At 36.7% G+C, this 13084-nt stretch overlaps 1 pseudogene; it reads left to right on the top strand.

Annotated features, from left to right (window-relative positions):
• The first annotated feature begins 2640 nt into the window (after nt 1–2640).
• LOC127226249 (uncharacterized) lies at nt 2641–2726 on the top strand (annotated as a pseudogene).
• The last annotated feature ends 10358 nt before the right edge of the window (nt 2727–13084 follow it).

The raw sequence follows: 13084 nt of genomic DNA, 5'->3' as shown, positions 1-13084 counted from the left end.
AATGAAGCAATAGGAAGAAGGGAACTTGAAAAAGAAACTAGCAGCACTCCCTTGGTTTGCCCAAGACCCAGCCTAACTTTTTTCACAGAGTTCACTGAAGAAAATGTGATACTATAAATCCCAAACAAATAACCCAGAACTTCAGGAGACAAAAGTAATTATATTTGAACATACTATATTTCTACCATTGCCTGAATTTGAGTAGAATTCTGTCTGTATTTAGAACAAGAATCAGCATATAGGCAGAGATTAGTGATTATAAGTTTTCAAGTAGAGTTTTGAGAGGATTGATAAGGCAGTATTTATGGAATATGAAAAGCAAATAGGGAGGTAGAAAGTATCAGTCCTTCAATTCCCCATGTATGCTTGTTGGTGAGTCTCTTCAAGAGGCTCATCTGCCTATGAAGCTAAATTTGTTTGTCTTCTACATGGTAGACCTATATGTATGTTTATCTGCCTATGGTGCTAAATTTGTCTATCTTCTACATAGTAGAATTTCATGTCATACTTTTCTTTATACTATCTGCAGGTATGTATTTGAGAAACTTTCATTTACCTGAAAATCTTTAGAAAGGATTAATGACATCATCTGTCTAGATTCCATCTCATGTCAAATCTTACTTTTATTTAAGCATTGATGACTCCATCTCTCAGGGCCAGAAAGGGGCATGCCCAGGTCTGGTTGATGATATTGTGCTAGTGCTCTGACCCTCACTGAAGAAGGGTTGTCCATGGTCATTGTCTGAGAGAAGGAACAGAGTTTTTAAAGAGTTATTTTCATATTGAAACATCATAGATGATGTGATTATTTGTGGAGAAAGAGTGGGAAGCTACTAAAACTAATATTAATATGTGAATTTCACACAAAAGAGTTTACAGTCACTGCATTTGTGGCAGAAGAACTAGCTCTCCATAGGAGGAACAGTGAGCGCCATCATGAAGACATGGATCCTGTCATGCCTAAAGCTAGAAACCCAGAATGCTTTCATTTATGTAAGTTAATTGAGTCTACTTAAGCTGGCTTGGGGTTTTATCAACTAGCAATGAAAAAAGTCCTGGCTTATAATATGACTCTGCACTCTTGTAATACATTTTTTTCAAAGGAAGTTTGGAAGTCAGTATATTAGAATCATGATGGTGATAAAGAAGGTTTAATTAAGGCATTTGGGTCTTGAACCATAAAACAAATTTCTTTCTTTTTTTTCAAGGAAGAGAAACAGTCTCTCATGAATTTACAGCCCTGTGGAGAAGTCATAGAGTCAAATTCATGAATGCTATAAAGGCAGGTATGCAGCTGACTAAAGACTTAGCATGGAGCCCCAGATGAATAAGCCACTGTAACTATGGTGGAACGACAGATGGAGACATACAGGGAGTTGAGACCTGTTTGCATAAGATCATTGCCTTCTGCCATGCACAGTAGCATACACACTGCAGTTGTCAGTTTTCATCATGAATAACTTGATTTCTGCTATGCATCTGTGTGTACAAATATGCAGAATTATTTCTCTAGGAACTGGAAGTTGAACAAATATCCCAGAGTCTTTCTTTATAGGACCAAATGATCTCTTAAAAAGAGATCCAAGAGGGTTTCTATGAAGTCAGAGACCATGTTTTTCTAGTAATCAGTGGAGTGTCCTTCCATTTTTTTATAGATGTGACTTACCACTTGTGATCAGTAGCTCTGTAGCTGGCAATATTTGCTTCCTATAAATTACATATACTCAAGTTTGTTTTCATCTTATTGGTCCCACCCTCAAATCTTGTAATATGCAAAAGAAATACTATTTTTAATAACTAGTCAAGAAGCTGCTATATTTTGAACTTCAGTTGGCACTAGGCACTGTGCTAAAGGCTCATACGTTTTCTGTTTTGCATGTCAACCCTGAAGGACTGGTATTGTCACCTTCTATTATTGGAGCATTGATGGATTAGACCTGAAGCTATCACAGCACCTGACTTAAAATTCTAGTACAGTGCTGTAGTATCAAAGACAGCACACGAAGGACACAAAAACAGATATGTAGACCAGCAGAAGAAAACAGAGGGTCCAGAAACAAACCCAGATAACCATGACTACCTAATTTTTAAGGAAGTTATAAAAATAATTATACTGGAGGAAAGACAGACTATTCAATAAAAGGTGCTGGCAAAATTGGATATGTAACTGAAGAAGAATGAAAATAGATCCACAGCTTTCATTTTGTCCCAAATCAATTCAAGTGGATCAACGACCTTAACTTAAAACTCCAAATGCTGAACTTCTACAGGAAAACAGAGTGCATTTCAAGATATAGGTATAGGCAAGAAGTTTCTGAACACAGAAAATAGCCTCAGTAATTAACAATTCTTGAAATTAAAAAAGGATTTTATACAGCAAAGGAAGCTATCTGTGTAGGGAATAGACTGTCTACAGAGTGGGGGAAAAGTCTGCCAGCTACGCTCCAGACAGGGCTAATATCTGAAATACATTAAGAACTGCCAAGATTAAATACCCCACCCCCGAATCTGTCAATCAACAAATGAGCTAATAAAATGAATGGATCTCAATAAAAGAAACACAAATGACCAATAACTACTCATAGTGTTTTAGACCTTTAGCCACAAGAAAAATGCATATTAAAACTACTGAGAGAGTTCTCACTTCAGCAGTGCATATTCTAAAATTGGAACAATATAAAGAAGATTAGGATGGCATACTAATTCATGAAGTGTTACATATTTTAGAAAGAAACTACTAAAGATTACTCTTCATGTTAGTTAGAATGCCTACCATGGAGTAAAAGGACAACAAGAAATGCTATTGAGGGTGATGGAAGTGCAAACTTCTGCATCCACAATAGAAATCAGATACAGTTTTTTTTTTTTAAAACAATAGAACTAGAACTTCCATAGACCCAATTATACCCCCCTCCAGGCGTACACTCAAAGGAATCTATAGTCTTCAGCAGAAAGTTACACATCTCTGTCATTGCTGCATTAATGGCAATAGCAAGGACTGAATCAGTCTAGACATCCACCCGTAGATTGATGAACAATGAAAATGTAGTATATATACACAGTTTTATTCAGATGCAAAGGAAAATAGATCATAAAATCTTCAGGAAATGATGTTCCTGGAAAGTATTATATATAAACAAGATAACAGATTAAAAAAGACAAAAACTGCATGTTTCTTCCATCTGCAGACCCTAGCTTGTATAATTCTTAGATGTATATAAATGGGGTTGTGTGTGGATATAGGTTATGAAACTAGAAAGGAGACTATGAGAAGGGAGAAAAAGCCATTTAGGAAGGGAAGAAAGTATAGGACGCAAGAGACAAGAAAACAGAGGGGAAGCTATAGGGTATGAAGAGGGGTACAAGAGAAGTAATTGGGGTGGGATAGAAGGGTGAAGAATCAATAAAACACACACGATCCTTCAAATTTATTAACATCAAAATTCAAAGGTAAGAAAAGAAATTAATTACATAGGAGATTAAAGAACACTAAATAAAATATACCAAAAGAGAAGATGGTCATTAAAAATAAAACAAGTTTGACAACAATTAGGCAAACTAGCCAAATGAAAGGGAAGATACAAGTTAAGAAAAATTAGAGATGAAAACTTTGAGGTTTCTATAGAGTCCAGTAAAATACAGAGAACCATTGGGGAATATGTTGAAAAATTATTGTGAAAAAACTAAAAACGGTAGAAGAAATGAATAAATTCCTAGGCACATCTGTCCTATCAAAAGAAAACCAATGACATTAAAGCAGAGTAAGAAGCCTACCAATAAAGACACGACCAGGACCAGATGGATTCACTGGGGAGTTCTACCAAATGTGCAAAGAAGAGCTGATACTCTTGCTTCTCAAGCTGTTCCATAAAACACAAAGGGAAGGAACATCACCAAAATCATTCCACAAAGACGGATACAAGAAAGAAAGAACTGGACCAACTTTCTCTATGAACATAAACAAAACAAAACTTACAAAAGACCTTGCAAATTTAACTCAGTAACAACATTTAGAAGATAATACATGATGTCCAAATTGGTTTCATTCCAGGGATGCAAGTTAGGCTTAACACACTGCAATCAATAACTAGTTTTGTGCATTACCAGACAAGGGTAGAAACCACAGGTCATCTCAACCCTAAACAAAATGTGCACCAACAGAGGAGCAAAGGAGGCTGAAGCCATTGAACTGAAATTACTAGCTACCATTCAGGATGCTTCATCTGACAGTGAGTTGAGTCTAATGTGGCAGGTTGGCCTACCTGTCCATTATGAAGGCTGCTTCTTGTCAACATTGGGGACACTGAGACTTCTATTTATAAAATACTTTGTCCTATAAGAACCTAACACTCTGACTTGAAGTGATGAACCCAAAGGTCAATGTATAACTTGTAGTCAGACATCGAGGCTGAACATACTGTATGAGGACACACAGACTTCCAGGCTGCCCACACAGGTCTTTTTTTTGAAAGGAAATTAAATGTAACTATACACATTTCATTGTTTAAACAATGTTACATGTCAACTAAAAGATCACCAAAGGACATTCTGTTAAATACATATGTACAGGAGTAAGAGTAGAAATGTTTTGTGGTAAGCATTAATGATGCTGGAGAAGGAAGATGATGACTAAATTAAATGGACTTTCTACACATTTGAATCAATGGAACCCTATTGTCTGGAACATATATTCACAAAGGGAATCTATTGGTGTTATAGCAGAGCAACATTTTAGCTAGACTGATTTAAAAAAAAGCAGTAGTTGTATGTATATGATATTTAGAATGAAATTGGTGACCAAATCTTCTTGGATAGCATGGTATCCAAGCAATCTTTGCAGAGAAACTAATTACTATGTATTTTCTTGAAAGGCAGGCTACCCATCAAATATTAAGTCCATGCTTGATGCTTAGGTTTTGAAAACTCAATGCAGTGGTTATAGATAGTTAGAAAATAAGTCAAGGAGTAAGCATGATTAAATAAAATTACCTTTCAAACATGTTAGAATTAGTGTAACACTTTACTAACCATATCTTAGAGAATGATTAGGTCATTTTAGAGTTAAGGAGATAATAGATGTATTACATATTTTAGACATTATTCCAAGGCCATGTATGGCAATAGATAAAAAATAGCTTTTAGACACATTTCAAGGAAATTCAGTAATTCATGAGAATTCCAGGGTAGAGAGAAAATTAGGTGTTTCATTCTTTCCATTATGTGAAGTGTTTAATGAATAATGATCAGAAATCATACATTCCTGTCTGTAAACCAAGTTCATCATCATGAAAAGAAACTATGATTTCAGTATAAAAGCTCAAGCCTTTCCATGTCCCATCTTTAGCAGACCTTCCTGTTTTCATTTCTTATTGAGAGAGCCAGATGTTGTATGCATGTGTAAGCCACACTGGCATCATGTGGCTTCACAGTAAAAAATTCTTGGCACTCCCTCATTCCTTTCTTGTGTATGTGAGTTCTGGGGAGAAACAACACAAGTGAACTTCAATGGTGGACAATTCTCCAAGATTTTCTGCTTAATAATTTTTATATAAATTTTTCCCTCACCCCATTCTTACAGAGATTATGACTAAAAAGTCATTTTAAAAGCTTCAATCCCTATATAAGAGGCCACAAGAACATTATAAATTTGGGGCATTTCAAAGTGCTTCCATTAACCAGGAAGCTATTAGAATGCTTTGAACATTCACTGCTTAGTTTCCTAATTACTTTGTCTTAAAATTTAAGCAAGATTTGTTTCTGCTTGGAAAGTTCACACAGATGTTAAGGAAGAGGATTGGCTTGGGACTTATGAAGGGCAGAGAATTTAGGATATATATATATATATATATATATATATATATATATATATATATATATTTTACCATTTCCAAGAATATCTCAGGTCAATGATAATGTATCAAATTTCTATTGGTGTCTAAGTCTCTTTACATTTAAGGGGTTCCATGCTTCTCTAAGACTATATATTATCTTAACATAATCTACATGTTTCAAAGTTGAGAGAATGAATACCTGTGAAACTTCAGCTTGGTGCATGGATTGCTATTTCACTTTTCTACACTTCATATGTGTGTTGTCTGTTTGTTTACTCTGTAGCATATTACTGACTAAGACATGTCTCAACAACTACATTTTCTGCTATGCCATTATACCTACAGTTTCAACACCGACAGAACATTAGTGTATAATGCAGTCAGTATTCAGATCCTCAATGGTGTCAATAATATTCTTTATAGCTCTTTTGTTTTAAATCTAGGACCTCTATTGGAGGTTGTATTTTTATTTATTTGCCTTAGCTCTTCAATGTTTGTTAATGAAAAGTAGTTTTTAGGCCATTGTTTATCTCCCATGTTTGGTGCTTTAGTCCTGGAGAATATTCTTCAGTCTGATAGGGTTTGTTGATTTCTTTCCACCAAGCAAGACCTGATCATCAGGTATATGCCCAGAAGACATGGAATCTTTGTATTAAACTTTACCACCACTTGTACATTGCTGATACTTCAGGTGATCTCTAGGAAAATTGGTTTAACTGTTCTCTGGGCTAGAGGTAAGAGTCTTGGAAGCATGCTCAGCACTCTTTGGAGCCATCCAGAGTCAGTCCAGTAGTTAGCATCATGACATTTTACTCACACTACTCTTTTCTTCAACCTCTGAACTTGTGGGTTTATGGTGCAGCACTTAAGGGCTCTGCAGTCATACTGAAATAAATTTCAATTCTAGCCATATCGTACATTAACATAAGATATAATCTTGACAGAAACCTTTGGAAGGTTTGGTAATCTCCCTCCCTATCTCTCCACCTTTCAAGGCAGAGTCTTATTGTAGCTCAGGCTGGCCTTGAACTCATTCTAACCCTCCTGTATCAGCCTCCTGAGTGCTGAAATTATAGGTGTGCACCACCATACAATGGTCTTTACTTCAGTAAATTTGTTCCTTTGCTCTTGAAACATTATTATTCTGATGGTTGAATGAAAGTATATAAAAAGGGACATAGTAAATATAATATGTAATTATAGCTGGTAAGCCATCCAAAGTGATGGGTTGCAAATGACAAATCATTATACAGACTCCCCATCTCTGTTTTGAAAGCTTGCTCTTCCACTTGGCATTGCTGAGCTCCACATAGCTTCATGGCCTCTTCAATATTGTCTCACACTGTCTCCATTTCTACAGTCCCCCCCCACTCTTTCCCCATTAAACCTTATACATCACAAGAATGCAGCAGATATTGAATTAGTAACTGAATTTATTAGTTGACAGTCTTACTTATTTTCTTTTCATTACCTAACTACAATATTATTCCATATTTTGTTCCCTAAGAAATCACTGAGAGATACTGATAAAATTCCAGGTAGTGTTCTGCAGGGAAAGACAAATTCCAGCATATATATTTTCTTCCTTTTCTCCTCAGACTAAGTTTCTTACTATCTGGGCACTGTGTATATTCCCAGCAGCTAACAGCTGTGCTGCCAGAGAGATCCAAATAAGTTCCAAGACAGGTAAGCAGAATAAAATATGTTTCTGTGTGTTGGCTGCAGAGGCATTGAAGAGTGACTGTACTGGTTAGGCACTGTACAGGAGGGTTCAGGGGAGAAGCTGGGAGTGAATTGTTGACGTGCAATGGGAAGAATCATTGGGTGATTACAGGGACAGTGAGGAAGAGAGCAAGTGTTTATAGGGACACAGAATTCATCAAGGAACAAGGTAGAACACTCCAATTGGATGGGAAGGCAGATTGGAGCCTGCCTTGACTAGCTCCACCTAGTGGCTCTAGCACTCAATTCTCTAGAAAGGAGGAAGGGAGAACCAACTCATCATCACTTTGGACTGAGTGGATAATGTCACTCCCTTCCAAACCAAATCTGTATCCTAGCATTTCCTTGAATTATTTATACCCATTTACTATGCTTTCTGATTGCTCTTCAAAGTCCTTTATGTGCCTAATGTTAAAAGATATGAAAACCCACAAACCAATGAATTAAATTATTTGCCTGCTTGCATTCCTCATGGAATGGTTAATTGTAAACAGAGATACAGACAATATACATGGCTGTGGCACTTTTAGAAAATACAAGTTACTTTCCTGGTATCTGTCATTACCAGCTAGTTATGCCTGAGGACAGGGAAGTACCTAATTAAAAGTTTAATAGTGTCAGCTTTTAAATAGTTCAATTCTTATATAGGAAATTATAAATTTAGAAAATTCAAAACAGATATGAAGCTTAGTGTACATGGATGAAACTGCAGAAGGACTATGCAAAAGAGAGTACCCATGATCCATGTCTATAAATTACTTACACATGCTTATTCTCAACCAACTCAAATATTCTTAGTGTCCTGATCTGTCACAGTGTACAGTGGAAATGCTATAGGACTATTTCATTTAGTTTCTTCGAGTTTTGGTGGGGCCTATGATATATGGGTTGGCCTAGACTCATGTTTTAAGTGATTATACTAAGTAGATGGAACTAAATTTGTGCACCATAGTCCCCAGTACTATCAAGTACCTCCATCTTGCATATTGACTTAATGCAGATTTACAGAGGCTGAAACAAAAGTAGACAGGAATTATTTTCCTGGGAAAACAGGAGGTAAATAAGAAAGCTCTGCCTGCCTTTCAGGCCCATGTGTGCACATGGATGGTCCCATGCGTGCACATGGATGGCCCATGCGTGCACATGGATGGTCCCATGCGTGCACATGGATGGTCCCATGCACTTGCTATCTTTTATTCTCCATACCTTCCCACCTTGAATTTTCTAGAATTCCGAGCTAGGATGTCACAAGTACTCTGAGCTGCAAAATTCTCAGCAGAAACTATACTTGGGTATTCTTATTCTTGGGCTTTTGTGTTCCTTTTTTTTTGGTGGAATTGTCACCTTCGGTTCAGGATGCCATGTTTCCATTTTTATTTCTGGCTGTAGGTGCTTCCCAATCTGTTCTGGGGTCTGATAAGTGAATTCAGAAAGCAGTTTATTTGCATGGAGGCTGAGCACCTTTGGGGACTTCTGTAGAGCTATGTGTTCTCATGCCAAGGTCAAGATGCAAGAGAAAATTCCGTTGATTTCTGAGAAATGTAGTGAGATATTCACCACCACCATTACCCGTTTGGGCGTGGTCACACGGGTGGACCTGACCAGTGATAAGGTTTGGGGCATAGAGCTCTCTTGCTTCCTGCTCCGGGTGACACGGTCAGCATCCTTGGAGCGGGAACCTGAGGCAGTCATCTTTTTCCCGTGTAAATGCATTTTCCCCGAATAAACTTCACTTCATCTATACAGAGTCTAGTGAGTCTTGATTCTCAAGTCAATATCTGGAGCCCAACGACGCTACGGATGCTGGGGTTGGGGTGCGGGCAGTGAATATCTCATTACAGAGAAAGGAAGTTTTAAAAGAAGAAATAGCAGTATTTCTTATAATCCATCAGAGAGAAAATTCTGGAAAGGGCCTGCTACTGTCATCTGTGTCTATGCTGGTGGCTCAGTAGATGCTTTGTCATCCATTGATGTGACTCACAAACTCAACCACTGAGTGAGTCTTTAGCTCTTTAAACTCACCTGCTAACAACAGTCAGAATAATGAAGACGTTGATCTATAATGCTAAGGTTCATGGAAACTCACTGTCGTACTTCATAAATTTGTCTGCCCTTAATAAAGCAGAGAGTTGTGAGTGGCTCCGCACCAAATGATTCATCTCAAAGTTTGTCATGGACAGATGGTAAAGTTTTCATGGAGAATTCTTAGGAAATATTTTTCAGTATTTTAAGAAACAAGTTAGCTATTTTCTTTTTTAAAAACTTGTTTATTACTTTTATCCTCTCTTCAATTAAAAACAGAATTTTTATTTTTGAGAAAATAATTTGGCACACATATAAGCAGAAGAGAGAAAATAAAATGACTCAGAATCTCACTAGGCAAATATAGTACAGTGAGTTCTTGGTGTACTATGTAATCCTTCCTGACAGTCCTATTTACATTCAATGGGATATATTTGCCTCTCTCTATATCTGTCTGTCTATCATCTTTCTATCATTTATCTACTACCTATATATCATCTATCACCTATGTTATCCATCTATCATTTATCTATCAATCATTATCTATCATCTATCTACTATCTATCTATCTATCTATCTTTCTTTCTTTCTTTCTATCTATCTATCTATTATCATCATCATCATCTATCACCTGTCTGTCATCCATCTATCATCTATCTATCTATCTGTCTGTCTGTCTGTCTGTCTATCTATCTATCTAGTATCTATCCATCATATCTTTTTCATCTATCTATCTCTATCTACTATCTATCTATCTATCTATCTATCTATCTATCTATCTATCTATCATCTATCTATTTATCTATCCAGAGTTTCAGTCTGTGTAACTCGACTCCTGTTTCTGGATTTGTATTGAGGCATTTCACTATGGTGGAGAGGGCATGGTTAGGAGGGCGTGGTGAAAAGGGCAGAACATCTACAACATGGTGGTTTGGAAAGTGGTGGTGGGAGGGGAGGGAGTGATAGAGATCAGGGCTCCAGAGTTCCACCACTCCCTTCAAGGGCAGAACCCTAATGTTTTCACTTCCTTCCACTAGATCTTATTTCTTAACATTTAGAATACAGTCAATAATACAATAACACCAATGGATTGGGGCAGAGACTATTGAGGTATATTTCAGACATAAACTAATACAAATATACATGCACACACGAATGTGTGTGTGTGTGTGTGTGTGTGTGTGTGTTATTACCACTTCAGTCTGTTTGTTTAGGTTTTGGTATGGGTTTATAATTGTACATGAAAGTTCCCAATTATTAAGTATTGGCATCTTAATCGAAATTATAAATTGAATACATTTACATATATATATTAAAAGGATAAATACAAATAAAAAGATGATAGGCTTAATTCTATTGAAAATAAATGAAAGAGTCTTCTACCCCCCTACCCCTTTTAAGTATTTATCTCATCAAACTGCACTCTTCCTCAGTCTTGGAAAAGTACACAAGTCCTTTTGGGACTACATGGTCAACTTTTAGATTCAGATCCATCTTTCTCGAAGAGTTGAGAGTCATCTTTTCATAGACTTTTAGGGAAATAGCATTTCTATTCCCCTTGTGGGAGGAAGGAGCCTAATTTGATGGTACTTTACTCTAATCAGCAAAACTGCCTCCTGCCAGAAAGATATGAGAAGGTTGTTTTTCCTCTGGATGAAGCCATTTATTGGACACAGATGGTCACTGTGGTCACCAGGTAAATTTAGGATGAATAAATGCAATGTAAAATTTGAAGGCAACTATATTTCCTCCCAACACAGAACCCCCTGACAATAAATAATAATAAATAATAATAAATAAAATAAAATATAATAAAGAAAGAAAGCACTTTTATTATTTTAAAACGCATTTGTTTATTTAATTTGGGGGTATGTATGTGGGCACATTGTCATGCAGGGGTCAGAGGGAAACAGAGGAGTGTGGCAGATATTACTTGTTGACATGAGAACTATTTTTCTTGAGATCATGAAGTTGTGTCTACTTGGCTGTTTAAAATGGTAGAATATTCTGTCTTTGTCATCTCTTAGCAGATTGTCTATGATAGGCAGCACATGCATGTTTAATGCTGAGTAAATTATAAGGGTGGGGAGGGCAAGAAGTCTTGACTGGCTAAGGCACTTGCTGCCAAGTCTGATGATCTGATCTCCATTCCTGGGGCTCACAAAGTAGGCGAATTTCCCCCCTCCCCAAATTAACAAATGCAATTTTAAAATGTATTTATTTAGTTATGTGTGTATGTGTGTCTACAGGAGTGGACCTTGGCACATGTGTTGGGGTCAGAGGGCAGCTTGAGGGAGTTGGTTCCCTACTTCTACCATATGGGTTCTGGGTATCAAAGTCAGGATTTCAGATTTAGTTACAAACAACTTTATCCACTTAGTCATCTTTCTGGCCCCCAAAGTTTAGTTTTTAAGTCTGTTTCCTAATCATTATATAATGCACAGTCAGGTCATGTGTTTTCATCAAATACAGTAACAGTATTACCAAATCTTGGATGAAAGATAATATAAACAGAAGATCTATAAAATAGCATCCTTCTAATAGCTCATATTAATATTTTCTAATTAAAAATAGTCAAATTATGTGACTTGGCTTTCAAAGATACATAAATAATTGTTTGCACTCCTTGTCATAAAACAATAACAGAGGATTGGAGGGTGGCTCAGTGTGTAAAACTGCTTGCTGGTAAAGCATGACATCTGAGTTTGATCCAGAACCAATAGAAAAAATAAAGGCATCATAGCTGGGAATATAGGACTGTAGCAGTTCTACCAAAGATGAGAGGGGAGACAGGAGAAACTTCCAGAAAGAGGCTCCAGGTCCAGTTAGCCCGGTATGTCATATAGAAAGATCCTGACTCAAAAAGACCCTAGGTGAGAATCAGCCTTAACAGCTGCCCCTAGGCATTCATGCTGTGGTGCTTCTCCCCCTCTGTCTGTAATAATATTATATTTCCTATTGTATAAAACGAGTCCCTAACTATTGATCTGACAATGTTTCTGAAAACTGGAAGATAATCTACACTGGCTTCAATTCTAATTAATTACCCATATGAAATTAACAAAAGGAAGACATTTGTTTACTAGATTAAAAAGTTATAATGTACATCTTTGTGTGTGCATATCACATTGTATAAATACACCAAGAATTTAAATACATGAACAAGCTGTAGAAAATGTGTCATTGAGTGTAAATGTTCTCAGCATTTATAATAGTAACATTGTTTCTTCATGTTGCCTTCCAGGTCATCGTCATGTTGGCTATGTTCTAGGCTCAATATAAGTGTTAATTTTTAGTAGCATTTTCACATTTTCATTTTTTTGTAACCAGGATAAAAAATGACCAATATCAATGACTTCTCCTTATTTATTTGCAGTAAAACAGGGCAGATAATTCCTATTCTGGCCCTAGTGCTAACCCCATTATGGGTCCTGCCTCTGTAGATCTTGCAGTGGAGATTAACTGAATCCACCCATCTGTATTTCCCTTAGAAATTCAGAATCCTCCTA

Source organism: Phodopus roborovskii, unplaced genomic scaffold (assembly GCF_943737965.1).
Source record: "Phodopus roborovskii unplaced genomic scaffold, PHOROB, whole genome shotgun sequence".
Lineage (NCBI taxonomy): Eukaryota > Metazoa > Chordata > Mammalia > Rodentia > Cricetidae > Phodopus > Phodopus roborovskii.
The sequence above is the reverse complement of the archived record's forward strand: the minus strand, read 5'-3'. Positions and strand labels throughout refer to the sequence as shown.